At 41.4% G+C, this 23,575-nt stretch overlaps 1 protein-coding gene across 1 annotated transcript in view; it reads left to right on the forward strand.

The window, feature by feature from the left end:
* The first annotated feature begins 855 nt into the window (after positions 1–855).
* TENM4 (teneurin transmembrane protein 4) overlaps positions 856–23,575 on the forward strand; it is a 627,658-nt gene continuing 604,938 nt past the window's right edge. The window contains exon 1 of the mRNA XM_065629610.1: positions 856–941. The gene's annotated coding sequence lies outside the window, so the exon portion shown is untranslated. The remainder of the gene's footprint in view (positions 942–23,575) is intronic.

A 23,575-nucleotide genomic window follows, 5' to 3' on the forward strand; every position in this document is an offset into this window, starting at 1 on the left:
CTATGGCCATGTCTATGCCCACCCCTGTCACATGACTATGGCATGCCCATGCTTATGTCCTCTTCTGTCTCATGCCATGTGCATGCCCATGCCAATGCCCATCTCCACCCCATGTCCCTGCCGTGCCCATGTCTATGTCTACCCCTGCTCCATGCCCATGCCATGCCCATGTCCATGCTTGTGCCCATACCTATGTTCCCCCTGCCCCATGCCTATGCCATGACCACACCATGCCCCTGTCCATGCCCGTGCCCATCTCATGCCGATGCCCACCTCCTCCCCATGCCTGTGTCACCCCAGTCCCCTTCCCACCCAATGCCCATCTCCATGCCATGCCCATCCCCTCCTCATGCTGTCCTCCATGCCCACGCCCGAGCCATTCCCGTGCCTAGCCGAGCCAAGCCTAGCGCAGCCATGCCCAGCGGAGCCGAGTTTAGTGGAGCCGTGCCCAGCCGAGCCGAGCCGAGCTTAGTGGAGCCGTGCCCAGCCTAGCTGAACCACCGGCGGTGCCCAGCAGCCGGCCGCATGTGCGCCTGTCATTCCCAGCCCGGGAGCGGCGGCTCCTGCCTCCCATTCATGTAACCTGTGTGTGTCTCTCTTTCTCTCTGTGTGTAACAGAGAGAGGGAGAGAGAGAGCGAGGCAAGGAGAGGAGGAGGAGGAGGGGGGAAGCTTTAAATAAAGCCTTTGGATTGCAGCTGCTTATTTTGGGCAGTCCTACCAGGGACGATTCCTGCCAGGAAAGAAGCTGGACCGGTCTTTTTTTTTTAAAAAAAAAAAAAAAAAAATTATTTATTTTGATTTTGATTTTTTTTTGGGGGGGTGGCGGCGGTGTGTTGCCGAGCTGACTGCTGAGATGAGCTCCGGTGCCTGGCTGTAGTTGCCCACTTTGGGATCGCTGGACACATAAGTGGCATTTCGGTGGGGGAAGCCTGCAGACATGGTAAGCTTTGCGTTTTGCTCTGAAAAGTGCATTTCTGCGATCGCCTCCTTCCAGTTTTCCCTTCCCCCCTTTCCTCTTCCCACCAAGCAGACAGGCACACGGGTTGGGGTTGCGGAGAAGCTCCCGGAATCCCTGTCTTTTTTCCTCCCCACCATCCCTCCCTTTGCCCAGCTCGTTTTTCCCCCCTTCGCATCCCAGCCCTGCTGCTCCCTCCGCACACAGTTTGCAGCAATTCAGCAGGAGGCAAAGATGCTGCTGGAGGCTCCTGCCTGGGGCGGTGGGGACCAGCCACCCTCAGCCTGGCAAGACCTTGCTCCAGGATATGTTTGGGGTGGCTTCTCTCATCTGACCCCCCCCTTCCACCCCCCAAACCTTTCCTCTGCACCCTGAGCGGTGCGGCTGTACTGAGGAGGGAGGAGGGAGGCAGAAGCGCAGATTTGGAGGCACTGGAGCAAGGATGCAGCTTAAAGATCAATCGGTGTTATTTATGTAATAGTAAAAGCGGGGTGGGGGGGGAGCAGAGGAGAAAGAAAGAAGAAAATAAAAGAAGTGCCTGGGTATTTCTGAGCTGCACAAAAGCTCCTTTTGCTCTGTCTGAACCCTCCGCCCCGTCCCCATGTCCTGCTGCAGGGTGGTGCGTGGTGGGAGTGTGTGTGTGTATGTTTACATTCGGATCTGCCATAGAGTCAGGGATGGGGATGGAGAAGGGGTCTCCCATTTTCCACTGAAGGGTGGGTTTGCCTCCGAGAAAAAAAAACAAACAAACAAAAAAAAAAAAACCAAGGAAAATACGCTCGACTGCAACTTGAGTGACAATTCCGTAATTCTGTTTCTCAGGCATTAAATGTTAAAGCCCTGCTTCAAGCCATGCCCTGCCAGTACTAAAAGCTCCCCCCAAACAGTGTGTGGCGTTTGAGAAAAGATGCTAGAGTGCCTGGAAGAAATGCAGTGGTTCATACTCGTGCTCACATTCTCAGCAATTTGCATTTTGAAATACAAATTTTGGCTGGTGAACATAAAAACCAGACTGATACCAAAGGGCACTTATATCTCTGTAGTTATGTTGGCTAGAAATATATTCTTTTTTTCTTGGTCTAAAATATCTGGGGTTTTTTTACTTTGAAATAAGTAGTCATTAAGGACTGACAAATTTTTAAATAATAATATTAATTAAAAACTTGAAGTCTTAATGAGGCAGTATGTATTTACTTTTTCTTACAATGACCATGCTTAGAAATTTGCAGTAGTTACAACCATGTAAGCACATGACTTGAAAAAAAGATTCATATTTATGCCACAGTATTTCTTGTCTTATGGGATACACAGTCTGCAATACATTTTTCACCCAGCCAAAACAGAGCTAGCTAAATACTAATCGAGTAGATTGGCAAGACCTTTCCTTGTTTTGAATGCATTTGCTGATGGCTGTTCCAAGAAAGTTCAATTCTTTATGATTAAAAACAAAAAAACACAAAAACCCAGAATCAAACTATAAAATAACCTCTGCACCACCACCCCATCCTCCTCCTTAACTTTTTGCAGTTACGTCTCATCTTGGATTTGTAGCTTATCTATTTATTTATTTATTAGAAAACTCCCGTGTGAAGGGAGGGACAGAAAATGAGAAAATGAGAGCAAAGCTTTGAAGTTGGAAGTTATGTGGGTTTTTTTATAGGTAAACTTCTGCTGGAGCCTGGCGAGTTTTTCATGTGCTGCTCCCTGCTCTGGTGCGCAGGAGTTGGGCAGGGGAATTTGGCAGCTCCCAGCCTATCCCAACCCAATTTCTTTCTGCTTCGCTGACCCTAATAAAATTGCTTACTAGTAGGGTGGCCCCTCCTCTCCTACGGAAAGTTCTCTGCTCCCAGCATGTGTGCCATATGTGCCCACAATACACAAGGTTTACCATTTACGCCCATACTACGCCAGCAGCCCCGCTGGGTCCGGCAAGGGCAGAGTATCGGCCATCGGAAAGCCTGACATCGTCTCCCCGCTTCGCTGGGGCTGAGCCAGTGATTTGTATTTAATTTATTTCATTGGCCTCTTCAGAGCCAGGCGCCTCCCACTTGGTGTCTCAGCCTGTAGCACTTTTATAGGATTGAGTGGAAAAAACAAGGAGTGTATAAATATATATACATGTTTAGTGTGGTGTGTGCATGGTGGGGGGGCATAAAAGTAGGAAGACGCATCTCTGTTGCACTGTTTTGCAGTGAGACAAACCTTTAAAGCAGCTCGCTTGGCTCTGCCTATGTTACAAGGCTGTAGGAATTTGCTGGTTTGTGGCCATTGCGAGCTGCCCTTCCCTGCTAAATTCCCAGCTCCCAGCCTGTGCCACACTGCTGGACCAGTCCTTGCTGGTGTGGGGTGTTTCATGGACATGAGGATTCCCTGCTGCCACCACCCCGTAAGAATGTGACTCCCAAGCCAGCGCATGGGCAAGGAAAATTAGCATCTGTGCTGGTTTCCAGCAAGTTTGGGGATGGGGAGGGGACCGTGAGGTTGTGGTGTGTGGTTTTCCAGGTACATGGAAATGTTACTCCAGGGAGCAGAACCCCCGCTCTGCACTAGACCACCCTGGGAAGAGGGTCTGCACCCCCAGCTGGGGCAAGGACAGGAGACAAGGTGCCTTTGCAGACAACCTGTTCCAGTTTTTTTCCCCTTTCCCCCCAAAAAAAGACCTCACCAGAATAGGGAGTTATTGCTACTGCACTTTGTTTCTGCATGGACTCCTGCCTCTTTGCTTCACCCTCCTTTCCCGTACACACGTGTGATAAAATAAATAAACCCAAACATGTTTTGGTGGAGAAAAAGGGTCTTTGGTGTGGAAATCAGTTCTCAGGCTGGTCTTTGGCAGGGGAAGGGGGGGAAAGGTAAAAGGGGTGCACAAGTCAACTTCATAGTTTCCTTTTTTATTAGCAAGGGGTCCTGCTTTAGAAAGGCTTCTCTGGGGAGAATTTGCTTTCTCTGATTTTAAAGGATAGGGAAAAGTCATGGAGAGAAGAGAGTAAAACTGCTCCTCTGGTTTTGGTTGGGAGCGAGGGAATAGACCCATCCACTCCCCCATGATTTATTTTACTACATAGATGGAAAAAGGGAGACATCACTCTGGTTTCAGTGGGTCTGGCGACGAGTGAGATTTGCACTGAGAAGTCTGTGGCTTTTTGAAGTTCTCATAGCTTAATTATTTTCTTTGACTCATTTAAATTAGATGCTTTCCTTTTGTTTCGGTGAGGAGATAGTATGTTGGCAAGAGAAAATGTTGTTCCCTTTTGTTTTACAAAGTGAGAAATTTTTTTGCTTTCATTTTGTTTGATTGGTTTCCTGGAGTGCATAATAACTAAAATGTTATTTCATTCCCTCTACAACATGTACACTACTGCAATTAAGAGCCCGCTCTGATTATTTTTAACCTGGTAGTTTACCATTTCTCTGCTCAGGAGAATAAAATGTTGATTTCTTGCACTTTAAAATAGCTTAGATGCTTAAGCAAAACTGTCTTTTTCCTGGGAAAGTCATTTCCAGTTCTGTTCGAGTTCCTGCTTCACTGGTTCGTTTTCTGACAGAATCACATCCTTGCAAAGAACAGAACTAGGATCTTACGTAACTTGATGTTTCCAGATCAAAAGTTACAAATACTACGGCAATAGCACAATGAGAGAGATTTGGCAGGATGAATGTTGCATGACATATGTGACTTCTTGCTGGGATTTCAAATCAAGGCGGTTTTAAAAATTTAGCGGGGGTGGGGGGAAGAAGAGTTTCAAAAGATGAATAAACAAAACTCATTCGATATCTTCTTTGATACCACTTTGTCCTTTTATTTTATCTCTGTAGGCACTTGAGGCTTATTTTTTTTCCTTTTAAAGCAAACTCTTCAGTGTTTAAGAAACGCGTAACTGTAATAACAAAAAGTGAAGCGGCTTGAAACTCTCTCAGATTTAATTCAAAGAGATGAAACTCTGAAAGTCAATGTCAATTCAGATTTAAAGACTGATTGTTACCTGGCCTGTTACAAGGTCTATCAGCACAACTTATTGTAACAAAAAGCTAAAATATTCTGTTTCTGCTTTGAACTGTCAGATTGGCATTGCTGGGCACATTGACAGAGTAACGTGTGCCACTTCTCAGTGAATTGGGTTCTTGTGGATCCCTAACCAATACGTTTCAGAGGAAAACTCCTGTAATGAAATACTTGTAAAATTATAAATATATATTTCCTCTTTGTTGTAGATTAAAAGGAAAAAGAATCATAGATAAATGTTATATCTTAACTAAATCAATATAGTTTGAGGAGCAGTGCTGTAGTATGGCTATAGGACTTATATTTTCACTCAGGAATAAATGTATAGTTTGCATTCCTCTGTGTCATTTCACTGTTGCTGCACTGATAGTCAAATAATTTTCCTAGAAATTTATATATCTAAAGGTAGAGCTGAAATCTGAGTAGGAGGGCACGTTTCCTTGGCTATGTGGAGCGACAAACACTTCTTACAGAAAGTTCAAGTTTCTAGGGAAGTTTGAGCCTAACTCACTGAAAACCTTATGCCTATATACCAAATTATTGTGAACGAAGCTGTTTGTGCTGTAGGGGGATTCAAACTTCATCCCATATTGTCCTGCTGAGTATCAGCAGGGTGATCTTTTGGATATAAAGATGTCCATGAAAGCAGCAGACACAGAAACCTATGTTCTTCCAGTATGTTGGCAAAATGCACCATGAAATGGAATAGGGCTGGCAGTTAAATTTCCTATTCCAAGTAAGACTTTCTTTCTAGGATGCAACACATCCTTATTTTTTTTTAAAGGGGGGAGGAAATAGAAAGAGAGGAGTTGCTGATGGCATATTTAGGTGGAGGAGCTTGCTGAATCGCATTTATCAGTCCGTTTAAATGGGGATGATTCAATTAGATTTCACTGATATGTCCTCAGGCTTTAGTGCAGTAGTATTTGCTACAGTCTAGGAAAACCACTGCAGTCCACAATCCTGCTTCACCACTGTAACTGCTGCTAAGGCACCGGTGGCAGATGTGCTACCCAGGCAGCAATAATAAACGTGAAAGCAGGAGACATCTCATTGTCCAGTGATTAAGGTTTTAGATGCCGGTTTATTCAGTGTAGTTTATTCTTTAAGCACTGAGCAGAACTGTCCCGCTCATGTGTTTGCACACACTGAGTCTTCTAGCATTCTGGAGGTCAACCAGTTGAACAGTCAAAAGTTAGAAAACAGAAGGATTAACTCTTATTTTACTGTTTTGATTCAACACTGTGCTATGTGTGTAATAAGGGCTCATAGTCTGTCTTCTCCACCTTGAAGTCCAATAAGTGCACTGAAAATCTTAAGAATGCTTAAAACTTTCAGTCTAGGGCTGTGCCTTGTGGGCAATATTTGGTCCATGTTTAAAATTGATCTTCTATATCGTGCTGTATGGAGGGAAAGAGAAGCCAGAATTCCATTCCAGAGCAGGAGTGTCTTCAAATACAACCTGTTCGCATGAAAACCAAGTCCCAGAAGCCACCAAATCACAAATCATCTCTTCCATTTGGTCAATTAAATCTTATAAATGAATTGAACTCCCGAATATGATAATGGAAATTTTTCAGCATTCTGCCAATTCCTTTTGAACTGCCTCTATGTCTTTGGGTGCCGAAAACCATTTTGTCCTCACCTATGTAATGTAATGAAGAACAGGAAGGGAGAGTTTGGTTAGTCAAAAAGCCTTCAGAAAGAATTGCCAGAAGCAGTTGGAAAAACTGATGGAGCATGAGAGACAGTGGAACTGGCTTCCTGCTTGTTGATACCCACAGTAGTGGCTGGTTGGGCTTGGTGCAGCACAGATCGCATCAGCTGGGAACACGCAAATGCTGCTATTTCTAGAACATTGCCCTTTGTGCAGTTGGGTTTAAGGTGTGATCAGCTTTTTGGCATTGGCACAGATTTTTGTACTAGAAAGCACAGAGCAAACTCAAGAAACAATTCCACGATGCGTTCCTGCAAATAAAGCCATGATCAGGGGTTACTTACGGCACTAAAGAAAAGTAAAGTTCACACGGCCTTTAGCTGCTGGTGTGGGCGTTTGACACGTAAGCAGATCAGACTCTGAGCTATCAAGATGATCATCCAGAGGTTGCAACACACTTAGATTTGACACAGTTACGAAATGTTGGGTTGAACTGACTTGCCCAACATTGCCCACAGTCTTGGGCATCGTTTGGCTGCCTTAATCTGAAACATATTTGTTCTCATTCCTCTTTCTTCTGCTTAATCACTACAAACCTTCCAGCACTGCAGTGGGTGAGACAGGGATCGTAAACCTCATCTTCTTCTCCTCATTCTCATTTTTTCATCTCCAGGCTGGACTGGGTAAAACACAGTCTTGTGAATAATGGCTGCATCATAATGAGGGCCGACAGGGAGCTTGATTAAGGCAACATTCATTGTGTTTTTTCTTAAATTCTGGGTCTTCAATTTATACTTTGAAATATTACTGTTGGCTTGTTAGTCTAGCCTTTGTTGGATTTTTTTTTCTAAGTCCTGCAAAAGGTATTAGCTTTGTCACTTTGCATCGTTTGGGTACTTGTATGTGTCTATAGCTTAAATTAACAGATCATCATTGCTTGCTTTAATAGCATACTCTGCTCCCCTGAACAGACCCCTCTGGGTCCACCTCACTCAGTCTGGTCCTCTCTTCATCTCCTGCCTCTTCCAGCTCTATTCTGCAATCCCATTTTCATCCCTCTAATCCCTGCTCTGCAGGTCTCCCACCCCAACCTCGCTCAGCTCCCGCCGGCTGGGGATGATGCCGAGCACCGGAGAGAAGCTCCGATTTCAGTTCTAATACTCGGATGCAGACCTGGCAAGTCCCAGAGCACAAAGCATCTTCTTTAGTCCCACACAGGTAGAAATTTAAGTGATGGAAGCTGGCAAATATGTGCAAATGCACCCAGGAGCATGTAGCAACAGTGTTTTTATCAAAGATGTCTAAACTTGGCCGAATTCACACAAAACTCATTAAAAGAAAAACAGACCTCTCCCAGGCAAATTTCAAATCTTCCTAGAGATCCCAGAGGAGGTTTTAGAGAGAAGGCTAAAGGCATTTTTTCTAACATGGGTAAAACAACATATTTTTCCCTAGCCTTGTTCTCAGAATCTGCTGAACTGTTTTGACTGAAATTTTCCAAAAAACTTCAGCCTGAGGCAGACAGCTGGCATGGAAATTTTCAGCCCAAACAATTTGCTTAGTATAGTTATGAGAAACTGCGAATGCCATTTTATTATTAAAGCTGCCTCGCTCTTCCCATAATTGACAGCACTACCAACTTTGCCTTTCCCTAATAAACAGATAACTTAAGATTTTGTTACAAACTAATTTTGTGTTTGTGTGTTTTATAGATATTTTTATATATTGGAAATTTATTATAAACTGACACATGCATTTCAGCATGTGTTAGCAGATGATGAAATCTCAAGCTTCCTGGAAACAAAAGTGAATACAATTAATGAGAATCCCACAAAGCCGCATCAAAGCGATACAACATTGCAGGATTTGTAGAATGAGATTAAAGCCAAAGAAATCTCAGGAGATGTTGCATTGACAGAGCAATCACACAAATTCTCATGTATCCCACCTTCAGGCTCATGGTCCTTCTGAGAGAATTTGCATTTAATATAACAACATTCTCTTTTAGCACTAACTTTTACTGCAAATCACAGAAAGGAAAGGAAAAAAAAAAAAGAAAAAAAAGGGTGGGGAAAAAGGAAACTCCCACGTCTTATGACCCAGGTGATTTTTCCTGTGTTACCAACTGTTTAGAGCAGTTGTATTGTGCTGATATGAAGCCTATTTTTACTCATATTAAAATACAGATTGCATTTTTCATTACACTCTTCTGTCTTCAGGACAAACTTTTGGACCATCCTGCTCAGTAGGCACTGAAGCTGTTGTCCTCCATCAATTTGCTGGATTGTTTCTGATCCCAGTATATTGTTGTGCCTGCCGCAACGAAAAAGTTTCAGCATTTAAAATCATGCGATGAGTGAAAAAGCCTTCCTTTTTTTCTGCCTTAAACTCACAATTTGGTAATCTCATCAGATGACTGCTACTTTGTGGGTTATAGGCATCACGATTTAATAGAGGTCTGCTCCTGTCGCATTTTGTTGTTCTTTTGTAAGCTAAAAATCCCTACTCTAGTCCATCTCTCCTGCAAAAGACTTTGCACGTTCCCAATAAGCTTTGCAGTGATTTTCTCCATCTTTGTTAATTCTACTATATATTTTGGAGATGAGTTGACCAAAAATGCATGTGGCATTAAAATAGGAATGCATCATTAGCTTATACAGCGCTGTCCTGATATATTTTTCTTCTGTTGTTGTCTATTTTTTCCCTAACATATCCTATGATTTTCCCTGCATGTTTGAGTGGCACAAACAGAGAGCCAATATTTGCAAAGGACATCCCATGGTGAATCCCCAGCCACCTTCTTGTGTGGTAACAGCTAATTTAGAGCCCACATTGCGTATGTATTGTTAGAGCTGGTTTTCCTTTTATGCGTTACTTTGCTTTTATTGACAATGAATTTCATCTGATGGTTTTATCACCCAGCTAGTTACTCAGTATTGTTAAAGTAGGTTATGGTGTAATTATTGGATGCTTTGGGAAAGAATCAGAAAGCCCTGCAATGAAAAAGGTTCTCATTTCGACTTTCATTCTTGTCCTGGGGATAATAGGAACAACAATATAACCAACAAAATATGCTTAATATCAAGTAAGAACAATGAGCCTGCCTATCTTGTGGCATCTGACTGTGAAGTTGTCTATGGCTCAAACTTTTTTTTTTGCTTCTCGTCGACAGCATCTAGCAAAGTCTTTTTTCTTAGACTCCTTTCTAGCCAGCACCTGCTCTTCCCTCAAACAGCAAACTATACCCCTCACTTCATCCACGCTGGAGCATCTGAGTCCTTAACCAAGAGACAACTTGAAGATCATCTGCTCATAGCCTGACATGTTTCTCTTGCATGTCCATCTCCTAAATTTCACTCCTTCCTGTCCTAAAATCCGTGTTGTGTTCATGATGCCCTGCAAAGTCACCTAGGATTCAGAAGCCTGCAATACTCTCCTGTTTTTGTTTTTATCTCACAAGAAAGTGTGAGCAGGCAAAGCTACCTATCTGTCACTTAAAGCCCTGCTTGTTGATGGGCATTTGGGTCTACCTGAACAGTACTTGCTTTAGGGCTTGGGGTTTATAGCTTATTATTGCTGGTGCTGTTCACCACATTCCTCAGGACTGGAGGGATGCACAAACGACTCATAGAAGCTACGAACCATTGCTTACATCCCTGCATACTCCCCATATGCTTTAAAATGTCATCTGTTTGCGGCTGTCTGTGCCAAACACTGCTGATCAGAGGCTCTGGAGAGCAACGCTATCGTACACCTGCATCATTTAGTTTTGTATTATTTTATACCTTCTGCATAATTAATGTTTCGTTGAATTTTATGGATTTATTTATTTTGGCCTTTTATGTCTTCTCCTGAGATTGTCAGACAGCAAGTGTCAAGTTGAGAAGATGGTAACAGGGGATGTTAGAAGCTGATACCAGGGAAGAAAAGTAGATCTTTTTAGGAGGTGGCATTGGAGGTGAGGAAATGGGGAATACCAGGAACGGAGGGATCTGTGCCAGCTCTTTAAGTGCTAGAGCTGGGTTGCTGCAGCTGGTGCTCTGCTGTGTTCTGTGCTGTAAAGACATTTTGATTTTTTTTTCTTTTGGGATTTTTTTCCCCCTTTCAGAACAGCGAAGGCCAAAAATTCTGTAGCATCTCTTCTGCACATGAAATAAGTTAAAAAAAAAAAAAACAAACCAGGCTTCTTTCTATTTGTCAGTCACTATTTCATTTCCCCACAGCCAGCCCCAGCAAAGCTGCTGATCAAATGTGTGTATGTGGGGTTAAATATTCTTCATCTGTAAACACTCCTGTTTGTTTCTGTCTCTTTCCCTCTGTTCAAATGAAAATACCTTGAGTTAACTTTACATGGACTATACGGTAGCTCACCTTGCATCATGTTTCCTTGAATATTTCATGAAGACCTTTTTTAAAAACGTGCACAGCTCTTGCCGACTGAGCATTTGCAGGTGGACATTCCCAGTGACAGAGATTTTTGGAGATATCAAAAGCTGGTCACATCCACTCTTGCTTGAATCCCCAAAGCACTGCAACACTTTGACCTAAACCAGGGCCAGATCCAAGAATCATTACTGTTAATTCAAAGGCTCCTGTTGGTTTTAATGGGCTCTGGATCAGACTTTTTAACTCCTGCTGTGGATCTGTGCTGACTCCCCCAGTGCAGAAACATAAAATGGCCATGAAATTTGAAGGCTGGTTTGGAAATTAATGTTGTTTCAACTGCCAGACTAATTGAGTGTATGAGGCTGGGAGGGTGATGGGTTTGGGGTTTTCTTGATGCTTCCAAGTAAGTCAAAGTTCCTATAATGAAAACATGTAGAGTGGCGTTTTGTAACTATTTTTATATCTACATCAGACTTGCTGTTAGTGGCTTTGAATTATTTAACGTTTTTCTTCCTCTGCCATCCTCTCCAGTGAGTTCCCATTGCAGGGCTTCATGAGTTGTGTAAGGAGCAATGCAGCAGCCTGACGTTGTCTGCTGAGGGAATGTTGCCTGTTTTCATTTCTTTTTCATTCCTTTAATCCTATTTTGTCTTTCCTCTTGCTGGTGAGAGGGACATCATGCCACGTAGTATGAAGTAAATGAAGTACATGCAAGCTAAAGACACAAATGGGGAGTTTTCTGCTTAAACCACTGAGCGCTGATGTCTGTCACATAGGAGGAGCCAACTATTTAACATTCAGTCTATTCAAAAAACATTATTACTTCCCAATGGTAATTTAAAACCACATCTGTTAGGACCATATGTGGGGGAAGTATACCTTTTATTTTTTTATTTTTCTTTTTTCTTTTTTTTTTTTCTTTTTCTATGTCCCTAGTTATCCTGCTTATATGGTTATCTTCAATGTGGGCCTCTTACAAGATTTCATACTGACAGCCATGAAATGCCTGGAACAAAGGAACTAAAAGAATTGAACTCTGATCTTTTTACCTTTGTAATTAATGTGTGGGCTTTTAGTGGATATCTGCAAGTAGACATCCAGCTTTGAAAAGAAACCTTCTATAGATCAGGATCATGTCTCTGTTGTCTATCACCTGGTATTGTTTTCCATCTGAGATATTAGATATTTCGCAATTTTCTCCTTGCTGTTACTCCAGCTTTCCATTAACAATGTATGTGACCTTTGAAAATAGCTCTTTTGGTCAGTCCGAGCATCTAAATTTTACTTTGTGGAATTGCCATTAGACTATTCTGTTCTTAGATACAGAAGATAAAGGTTTGTTTTCAAAGCATCCAGTCATTACTATCTGACTAGTACTAACTGGCGTAATCTTAAGATCCTTAAACCTAAACAGTGCTAATAGCTTATCTGACATGGCTAGAGGAAGCTGGGGGCACAGATCCCTCACGTCGAAATATCTGCTATAGGTCCCTCATTATACGGTGGGGAAAATGCTGTGTGTCACTTCTACATTGAGCGTAACAAACTTTGCCATGTCTTTGCATACTCAAGTCCCGATTCATTCCAGCTAAACGTAAGCACCTGAATGAATTGCTTTGAGCGAGGGCAATTGGTGGCAAACAGTTGCACCTCCAGAGTTCCAGCTCAGAATTTAAAGAAGTTTCTTATTCCTTCACCCATGTCACCTGCTCTCTGTATCTGAGAAGGGTCTGCAATAAAATCTGGACAAAGCTGAATTCCTGAGTGGCCGGCAAACACTGACTTTGTCCCTGTGCTTGTTGAGACTACACACTGGGTAGTGGTAGGGAACAATCCCATTACATTGCCTCTCTTCTCAGATATGCAGTTTTGGATGATGATGATGGCGAGGAGAGTTGTGCTTCCGTTATGATGGTCAGGCTGGACCATCCAATACTAGTGTTCAAGCTGTGATCTCCTGTTGTTAACTAAAATTGTACCTGTTAAGTGATGAATTTGAGCACTCTCAGACCTCAAGATAACACTCTAAATGTATACATTGTCTAAATTGTCTACAACTAGCTGAAAGGAGATTGTAGCTGGGGGGTGTTGGTCTCTTCTCCCAAGTAGCAGGTGATAGGACAAGAGGAAATGGCCTCAAGTTGAGCCAGGGGAGGTTTAGATTGGATATTAGGAAAAAATTCTTCATGGAAAGCGTTGTGAGGCACTGGAACAGGCTGCCCAGGGCAGTGGTGGAGTCACCATCCCTGGAGGGGTTTAAAAAGCATTTAGACAAGGTTCTTAGGGACATGGTTTAGTGCTAGAGTTAGGCTATGGTTGGACTTAGTGATCCTCAGGGTCTCTTCCGACTGAAAGAATTCTATCATTCTATGATTCTAAGTATCCCCCCAGAATAAATAGCAAATAACTGCTCTTCTGAGCCTTTTATATAAGTGCCAAATGCTCAGTCTTGTGTAGAGTACCATAGACATCTTGGCCCTTTCTTGAAGCAATGGATTTCACCATTAAGTGCATCCACATCTGTTTGCAGCATTGGACTTTCTACTGTTTGTCCTTTTCAAACAGGCTGAGTATCTCAAAGAGAAATAATCAGAAAGTAAACAGATAAGAGTGCGAGTTGTATTCATGAAACCACATCTTCCCATTGGCATTTACAGCATGGCATATTGTGCATCTCCCTCCAGCTGTGTTTTAAGCACTGAGCGATGAATTTCTTAGCTAAACAGGATGTTAGTGATCCCAATGTACAGAGCACCTGAGGACCGAAGAGTTAAATATGCAGCTCTAACTAACGTGCCTACTTTGATGGCATGCACTGTAATGCAATTTTAACTCTAATTAAAGTTTGGTTGTAGGCATGAAATATCTCAGCCTTTTAGGAACACGTGTAAATCTCTGAAATGAAGCTGGGGTTTTTTTTGTCTCAATGTTTTGGCACAATTGTGCCATTGCCTATGAAGTTTTATGAGCAGCAATACAATAAAGATGGTTTTGCATGTCAATGAGCAGCATTTTTTGTTTCATTTTGTGTTAATCAAAGTGCTAAAGTTAAATCGGAATGCGTTAATTTGTTCTTGGTTTAAAATGGAACTCCTCTGTGTCCTAAAAAACTTGTGCCTTCCTGTAGTGAGTTTGATGTTGAAAAGGCTTTGTGGGTTGATTGCTTCCAGATAAGTGGGAATGTAGCTATGCTGAAAAAACCCTTTAATTTGAATGATGTGTATGGAAAATGTGGGGGAAAAAATGAAGAAAGCTACAAGAGAAACAACACTTCTTTGTTTTTGGCACAGTATATTTCATATTCCTACTCTCTGTCCTTGTGTGATCCCTGAGCACTTGATGGATGAGAAAGATAATTGTTGATCATTTCATGAAGCTCTGCTAGTAACACATACCAAATACAATTAAACCTCCAATTTTATGCTTTTAAATACATTTTTCACCAAATATGGCAATTAACCACTTCTCTGTCATAACAGGAGGAGACAAGGTGTTTTCAGTCCTGCTTTTTAGCCACACTTAGCGTCACACACTGTTTTTCTTTTTTCAGAACAGGTCCCCATTTCTTTTAGATCATTTCACCTTTGGGGTTTCATGGGGGTCATCCTGGAACTCCAGGAAAACTGCCACAAATGATGCTTTTGTTTATTAGACTTCTTTGCATGGTGGAGTTGAACCTGGTCCAGCAATTCTTGTCTCAGGAGGTAACTCACTGCAAGACTCCCACAGCTGGGATGACAAACAAGGGAAGTTTAATGTTGTTCATCTCTATACCTCTGGTGTAGATTTCTTGGAGGAAGGCTTTTAACAATAACTGTTGTTAAGCTGATCCACCCCATACAAGGTTACCTTTCTTCTGTTAATGGTATAGGCAAAAAAATCTGATCATGATCAACTTTGACACAGCTGTGGTCTTACTCAAAAGGAGACTAGATGTTATCCTTTTCTCTAATCATAGAATCACAGAATCATAGAATAGTTTGGGCTGGAAGGGACCTCCCAAGCTCATCCAGTGCCCCCCCTGCCATGAGCAGGGACATCTGCACCAGCTCAGGTTGCTCAGAGCCCCGTCCAGCCTGGCCTGGGATGTCTCCAGCGATGGGGCATCCACCACCTCTCTGGGCAACCTGGGCCAGGCTCTCACCACCCTCCTTGTAAAATATTTATTTCTCATGTCTAATCTCCCCACCTTTAGTTTAAAACCATCACCCCTTGTCCTATCACAACAGGCTCTGCTAAAAAATCTGTCTCCATCTTTCTTATAAGCCCCCTTTAAGTACTGAAAGGCCAGAATAAGGTCTCCCCAGAGCTTCTCTTCTCCAGGCTGAACAACTCCAGCTCTCTCAGGTATTTCAGCCCTTGGGTCATTTTTCTGAGAATACTCAAGGAAGTATCATTTTGGAATGACAAGCCTCAACCAGAGGGATAACCTTTAAGGGAAAACAAGGGGGAATGACAGATTGATATTGAAATTTAACACCTGATGGACTCTCAGCACAGGTTGTCTGCGGCGGTTGGTCTCCGACTCTCCGAAGCCTAATTCCACCGGGAGATGCAACACGATGCACTTTGCTCTCTCCTTGACCGCGAGGGCATGCTCCATTAGCTGAAACTTGTTTTTACAGCAAATGTGCTAGACAGCTTGGGCAGGAGCCGAACAACCCCCAGCCTGCAGATCATGTCCCAGAGGGCAAGATAGCCGATCCATTTTCTATCACTATTTCTTGATCATCGTAGAGATATTTCTTCCTGTTGCTTCATTAAATGACACGTTCCCCAGCCCTCTTTTCCCAGTTCCTGGGCCTTTAGCACTGGATGAACCTGAAGTTTGAATCATAAATATAATGCAAGTCTAAATGTCCTGATTAAACTACATACAGTTGTGGTTACACTAATTAGTCATTGAAGAGAAATTTTGGCCTTAATAAGTAAATTAAAGGAGAGGACATGGGGACTTCTGTACACAGAAAAGATCTTCTAATATCTTCCTAGTTATTTTTTCTCAGCCAAATCATTTTGGTGTCCTGGCAGCTCGTCTCTGATTCTCTGTTCCTTTAATATATCACTGCGGTGTCCTGACAGCACTCACTTTAGGCTACAGAAATTCAGTCCATCATTCTTCATACAAAATTATTGAATGGGAATCACATTTGCAGTCAAGCTGGGAAGTGGAAAGCTACTTGACCTATCTTTTGGGGCATTTGGTTTTATTAGGTTTCTACATGTGTTTACTTTGATCTCTTCAATGCTATCCCAGAAGATGATTCCAGGCCAGATTGTAAAAATGTCAGGTTTTTCAAACATGTGCACAAAATCCTTTCTAAGTTTGTCATATCTCCTCAATTACAAATCCATTGTTCTGTGTGAGGCACAGAATTGTTCCTTCCACTTGGAAAAGATTAGCCATTCAGCTGTCAGGAGCTCTCAGGGTCCAGCACTGTCTATAACGCGCTGCGTTCAATACAGATGCATTCCCAAATCTATATCATCCCAAATGTCAGATTTAGAAATGAGCTGAATTCTACATTGTGACAAAAGAGCTGAATCCTGGATCATCCCAACGATACATGCATAGATCCCATTTTCATCAGAGATTGATCATTTCAGAGCATGAGCGTGACCTATGCTCCAATATATTTGGGTGGGCCCTTTCTTGGCTGGAGAGTGTCCTGTCTTCTAGGAAAGAGAAAAAAAGGAGATTAAGAAGGGAACAAAAGCAAATCAGACCTGGGTACAAAATCACCCTAGCTACTGCCTTTGGCTATTGGATTTTCCACCTTCTCATCCCAAGTATAGTCTTGAAAGAGAAATGTTTCAAAACTATCTCAGATCCAACATTAGCAGAGTGTCAGGTACCTATCCCATTAAATCAGTTTAGATATAGTCTCCTCATATAGGATGTTGATAGGTGGTAACGATTTGGTTAACTTGTTTTATCAGCAATGACTCAGCTTTTTCTAACACCTGAAAACTGGGGGAGAGACAAAAAATGCCAAATGAAACTGGCTAGTTAGAGTGTAAATAGAGAAAAGATCCGCAATGAAAGCATGTCTCTTTGTTGCTTTAATTTAGCCTCATTGGTTTGACAAAAAGACCGTGTGAAGGACAAAATCAAAGCATACAGTTATCTCAACTGTTTGCTCAAATACCACTCATTCCCAGGCTGCTTTTTTGTCTTTCTGAATGAAGGTGTTGGGAGTAGTATGTGGCTGGGAGGTGGAGAAAGACTCCCCAAGTCTAAAAGTTTCAGATTGGTCAGAGGAACTGAAGTACTAAAGCCACACAAATTGGGTAACATATAAAAGGTCCGTACAGGACGGCTTAGATTCATTCATATGAAAAGAAGATCAGCTCTTCAAACCAAAACACAGGGAAGCGTGAGGAAAGCAGGATCCCAAAATAAGTCAATAAAACCCGAGTATTTTCAAACCCTGCTCATAACAGTTACTGTTAGTTTAGACATCCTTTTGGGGAGCCATCCAGAGAAGAGGAAAAGAACAGGAAAACGTTTTTAAAAAAGATTAACACGAGCAACCTCCATCTTTTCTTACAAGCTGCGCTGGGAGACACAATGAAGACAGATTACGAAAATCCCCTGAGGCAAACATGCCAAAATATTTTTCAGTATCTGTGCAGTTAAAGCATCTATTTCGTGAGCTTATCCAAAGCAGATGCTGCTTTTCTCTTTGATAAAGGACAGTGCAGGAGCTCTTGATGGGGACTATTACCTTGTGGTCACCAGGGAGCTGCTTGCAAATAGAAATTAAAGTAACCACCACAGCCCAACAGGTACCAAATCCCTTTTTTCCTCCTCCAATTCAGCTTAGGGTGGACATGGTGAGAGAAGGTTCCTTGTCAAAACCCGCCGTAGTAAGAGTCAGAAAATCCTGCGGGTAAGGTTCCTTTCTTCTTCAGATCTCCTTAGCAGGACACTTACATTGGCCAAGGCCCAGGGATTTTTAGCTAATAAATTATTATGTTGCAGGGAGTGCTCACCCTGTAGCCACGCTAATTAGGCTCTTACCAGCAATTCAGGTCGGTTTATATTCTCAGTATTAATGTAGGACAGGCAGGTAGGACCATATGCTGTAGGTTTTTTTTCTTATTTGCAAAATAAGGCAGAGTCACAGTTTGTAAGGAAATCCCTGTCAAATTCTAGGTTTTCAAAGTCTCTTTGGGGCAAAATTGGAATATCGGTAGCTCCCTGTCATGTCTCATTATTGGCTCTGTACCTTGATGTTCCTAATTAGAAATACTTAATGACTGATAAGATAGCTAACATCTAGGTAGGAAGGTATTGGAATGACATGGATGTCCTTGGTATATATTCTTCACACCCCAACTACTCTTTGAAAAAGTTCCATATGATTATTAATAACTCCAAGGCATATTATTTCCCACTTGAGAAACAGTGACTGAAAGTCAGAGATAAAGACGGAGGAACTGGCAAATAATATTTTGCAGGAGGACACGGAGTATATTTCAACCAAAAAAAAAAAAAAAAAAAAGAAAAGAAATTCTACAAAAATGTTTTACAGTAAAGGGTGTAGTTTTTAGAGTTGTCACAGTATCCAGTATTGCCAAGGACTTATGATGACAGGAAAACTGCTTTAGTAATCAAACTATGTTAGAAGAAAACTAGGAGGTTAAAGACCCCTCTGTGAGATGAGTAAGTGTATAATGGTTTCAGTATTCCTGTTACTTGTCTTTAGTTATCTGCAGGTGTCAACTGACCCTTAATAACCCTAACACATTAATTCAAAATGGTTTTTAACCTTCATAAAACAGATTAACTAATCCCTATCTGTATAAGAAGGGCTATTTCTGACTTAAGTTTTATTTGTAAATGGAATTGATCTGGTACAGTATGTAAGTCTCTCTCCATAAGTTATTACTGATATTTTTACTTTCTTATGTGTCTTTCCAAGTAACATTTTACAAGATTATGAGACACTATTTCCAGGACTTATGTTGCTGTCCATGTTTATCAGTGGCCTGGGATAAAAAATATGGTCATTGCCAATGGTTTGCAGGTGATATAAAACTTTGGGGGAGTTAGTGATGAAAGAGTAGGAGATACTGGTGGAAATTTAAATACCTTAGTAGGCTATGCACAGACAAGTAATCTCTTCTTTAATGTAGTGAAACATAAACTCATATATCAAAGAAAAGAAAAAGCAAGGCATACTTGCCATTGGGGCTAGTCTATCCAGACACTCCAATACTGCAAAGCACTTCTCTGGCACAATGGATAATTAAGTAAAAAATGAAGGTTTTAGTTTAACACTGTGGCCAAAGGGTTAATATGAACCCTTACTCATGTACATGAACAGTGACATCTCATGTAGGCAAAGTGAAATCACCTCAGTGTTCGGTATGGGTTAACTGCTGTTGAAATGCTTCTTTAGTTTGGTAACCATGGTAGAGGAAGGATGTTGATAAACTAGAGAAAATTTAGAAAACAGACATGAGAATGATTAAATGCTTGGTAACATCACACAGTGAACAAGAAGAAAAGCTCCAGTTGTTTACCTCCTCAAAGCACTAGTTAAGGATCATTTTGACTACTTACAGAGGCGATAGAAATTCACTGGCAGAGGGGTCTTCGTAATGTGTGTGACAAAGATGCATCAGACAGAAATGTCAGGAAGCTGAAGCTAGGCAAAAAGACCTGAAGCAAGCTATGTATTATTTACTGTGAAGGGAAGAACTTGAGGAGGAATATAATGATTCTCTAGACACAAAATATATTTTGCTTTTTAGTGGTTTTAGTACATATTTTCATTCAAGCTGGAATTAACTCAGCCACATTCTACACTTCATGTTACATGAAGGGTCTGGCTAGTGGTCCCACTTATCTGTATGACTTCTGAGTACACAATACGCATATATTTTTATATTCAGCACCTCATTCTTACAATCTCCCATGTAGATAGCATTGGTCTTCTTTGTCCTCTGTATATTTTTAAAATAGTGACAATTGCATTTCCTGAGCAGAGCTCTGATTTCCAAAATCATTCAGGTTTTTCTTTTTCTTTTTTTTTTTCTTTCTCTTTTTCTTTTTCTTTTTCCTTTTCTTTTTCTTTTTCTTTTTCCTTTTCTTTTTCTTTTTCTTTTCCTTTTTCTTTTTCTTTTTATCAAGAGCTTGATTAGGGGTACTCACATGTCCAAAATCTGAATTAATGAAACTGAACATGTAAGAAAGCTAGTTTTCTTATAATCATCTGGATTGTTTGCCATTCTTCACCTTTTTCAGTAATCTACATCTGTACAAAAATTAATGCAAATCTCTTACAATTTGATAGCAGTTTACACCCCTATATACCACAGATATGACAAGAGATAGAGAATGTGAAGCAGCAGAGACTCATTTCTGCTGCTGGATCTAAATTGAACTGGAATTTATGAATAGATAAAAAAGTGAAATAAATCTTCTAAAAATGGTCAACTCTGGAAGTAAAACATGGTTCTTTTCTGCTTTTGAGGGTTTTAGAGTGGAGAAAACATGGATATGAACACACAGCATTTATTTAATCTGAAATTTGTTATCTGTTGCTAATTCAGAGAAACCTCAGTACAGACACTTGGGTCCTATTATGCACCAGATTTGCTTTTTGCAGCCTAAGGTCCACTCTTAGTTTTCTGACTGGGCCCAGCCCACAACACTGCTTTCACATCATATAGAGATGTGTTTCGGTTTAAGAAGAATAAGAAACAAATCTGTTGACCTTATTACCAGCCAAAAGAAGAAGTAAGGAAAAGGGAAAACTACGTTCTCTCTTTGAGTGGCTGAAATGCAATTCAAGCCTCTGATCTGCTCCTAGCATCAGTCCTTACCACCTACGTATCTCTCAGTGTAACTATTTATAATAACATCAAAGTTAAAACAAGGATCACTGAGACATAAGCACCTGGGAATGGCTGTGAGTAAAATTGTGGACAGGTCTGGAGGCAGAAGTGGGTGCCAGCTTCTTAAAACTACTGGGCCTTGGTTGGAGTTGCTCATTTATTCATTCCCTCAAACTGCAACCAAAATAAGACAAGATCAAGCTGAAAATATTCGATCCACCAAAGGGTTTCCCTAACTTGAATTGCTAAAAGTAGATGCAGACTGGATTAATGTGGCCTATGGATGGAGGAAATCTTTGTCGTTCGTTGGTCTTGCCAGTTACACCAGTGCAAAGTAAATTCTGACAGAGAATACTTGGTCAAAGTAACTTCATAAGGCTTTGGACTGTATGGATTCAGTCCCCTTTGTGTACATATGGTTGAAAAGCTTTATGAAGTGCAAGCCAAATGGGAAGGTAGATTGTGGATAGTGGCAATGAATTTGCATGCATTTGTCCCTCGACGTTTTTCATACTTTGAAGTCAAATAGAAAGAAAAGAAAAAAAACCTTAATAAGCTGGAACACAGAGAAATAAAGATTCCTGCCCAGTTTGTACTTCCAGCTGTTATGATTTCAGTCCTCCCTGGTAGGGCAGAGATCAGCAACATTTTGTTTTCTGTCAGAAGAGGGGAGAGAGCATGACGAGGGCTTTGGCTTTATGGGAATGAATGGGAATGGATAGGATTTTTGGAAACTGAGGTGGCAGCGGCAAACTCAGTGTTGTGAGACCATGTCATTTTGTTTCCATAACATTGTTGGGCTCTGCAAACTGTAGCAGACCGTTGGTTCATGAATATGACTACAGGTAATGGTAACTTATCAGTGCAGCCGTGTTCAAGACCTTATTCCTTTTTTTTTGGGTGGGTTTTTTTTTTCAGTGTTTGCTTTGGCAAGCGATAGCTTTCATTGCAGCTTGAAACTCCTGACAATTGATTATTGAACCAATAATTGCAGCATCGTAAAATACCTTCTCCTTGCACAAAGCTTTCCTTATCACATTCCAGGTTTTGCTGACATGGAGCCAACTTTATGTACTTACACACATTCTTTCAGTTTTTCTTCACTGCATTCCTGATTTAACAGATAATTCCCAAAGCACTTAAGGAAGTGCAGAATTAATGAAGAATGATACAAAAGTTTCCTCCTTTTCTCAGGGACTCCCAAAAATTGGGACCCAAAATGCCTAATATGTTGATTTTAGAAACACTCTATTTTTTGCAACAGAGTGCCACTGGCAATTTAAAAAGGGGATGGTTAGTCTGAAAAGTAATTGTTTCTCTCTGATACCTTCAGCCATATTTCTCATTGCTTTTATCTTTATCATTTTCCTTTGTCCCAAGAATTGATTCTTCCACATGAAATTTAGCCTCTCCTCGCCGTGTAAAATTTCCCATGAGTAAAAGTAATAGTAAAGGCTATTACCCAACCTATTACCCAAGGCTGAGATAGTTATTCTGACTGTCTATTTTTATTTAATACTATATATCTTTTTATCTTTACTCATGGGATGGGTTTTCATTCCCATTAGTCCAGTTATAACCTAGTGTGACTCCACTGACATCACTGCAATCATGTTCTCACTATCAGTGGTATTATCGAGTGGTGAATTTCTATACCCTGAAAACTTAGGTTTGATCCATACAGACCCATCTGTGTTAAACAATGCAATACAGCCTCTTGTGGAGTTGCTTATGAGTCTGCTATAGCAAATGAGTAACAAGATCCAGATTCATAGGTGCTCTTTTCATTTGTCAGAGATGATTGAAAAGAGAGTTGCATTGAGCACATGTTATCAAATCACTGACAATCATTCTCTGCAGTCTCTGTCCCTTGTGTGAGAAACACAACCATGCCACAATTTCTTTGCAGAGTGACTCTGCCTTATGAAGAGAAGAAGATCATTTGGTGGACCTGGTATTGACAGCTGTTGAAAGGGAGTCCTTAGATTTGTTCAGTGCTTGTACTATAATGACCATAAAGTTTAAGGTTATGAAGAAATGTTTTGTAATCTATGACAGGCCTGTAGGACCTTCTTACACAGGAAAGATAATTTTATCTATGAAGCTCTTGTGGGTTAGCCCTGGCAGGTAGCTTACTCCCATGCAGCCACTTGTTCATTCCACTTCGGTGGAATGGGGGAGAGAATCAGCACGGTAAATCTGAGAAAACTCATGGGTTTCAGATGAAGACAGTTTAATAGATAAAGCAAAAGCCATGCACACAAGCAAAGCAAAACAAGGAATTCATTAACTTGTTCCCATCGGCAGGCAGGTGTCCAGCTTTCTCCAGGAAAGCCAGGCTCCATCATATGTAACTGTTACTTGGGAAGACAAATGCCATCACTCTGAATGTCCCTCTATTCCTTCTTCTTCCCCCAGCCTTTATTGCTAAGGACAACATCATATGGTGTGGAATATCACTTTGGTCAGTTGGGGTCAACTGTTCCAGCTGTGTCTCCTCCCAGGTTCTTGTGCACCCCGAGCCTCCTCACTGGTGGGGTTGGGTGAGAAGAACAAAAGGCCTTGATGCTGTTTAGGCACTCAACAATAACTAAAACATTCCTGTGTTAGCAAAACCATTTTGGTCACAAATCCAAACCATAGCACCATATGAGCTACTATGAAGAAAATTAACACTCTCCCAGCCAAAACCAACACACAAACTCAGAGATAAAATGAGTGGAG

The sequence above is a fragment of the Caloenas nicobarica genome, chromosome 1, assembly GCF_036013445.1.
Source record: "Caloenas nicobarica isolate bCalNic1 chromosome 1, bCalNic1.hap1, whole genome shotgun sequence".
Taxonomy (NCBI): Eukaryota; Metazoa; Chordata; class Aves; order Columbiformes; family Columbidae; genus Caloenas; species Caloenas nicobarica.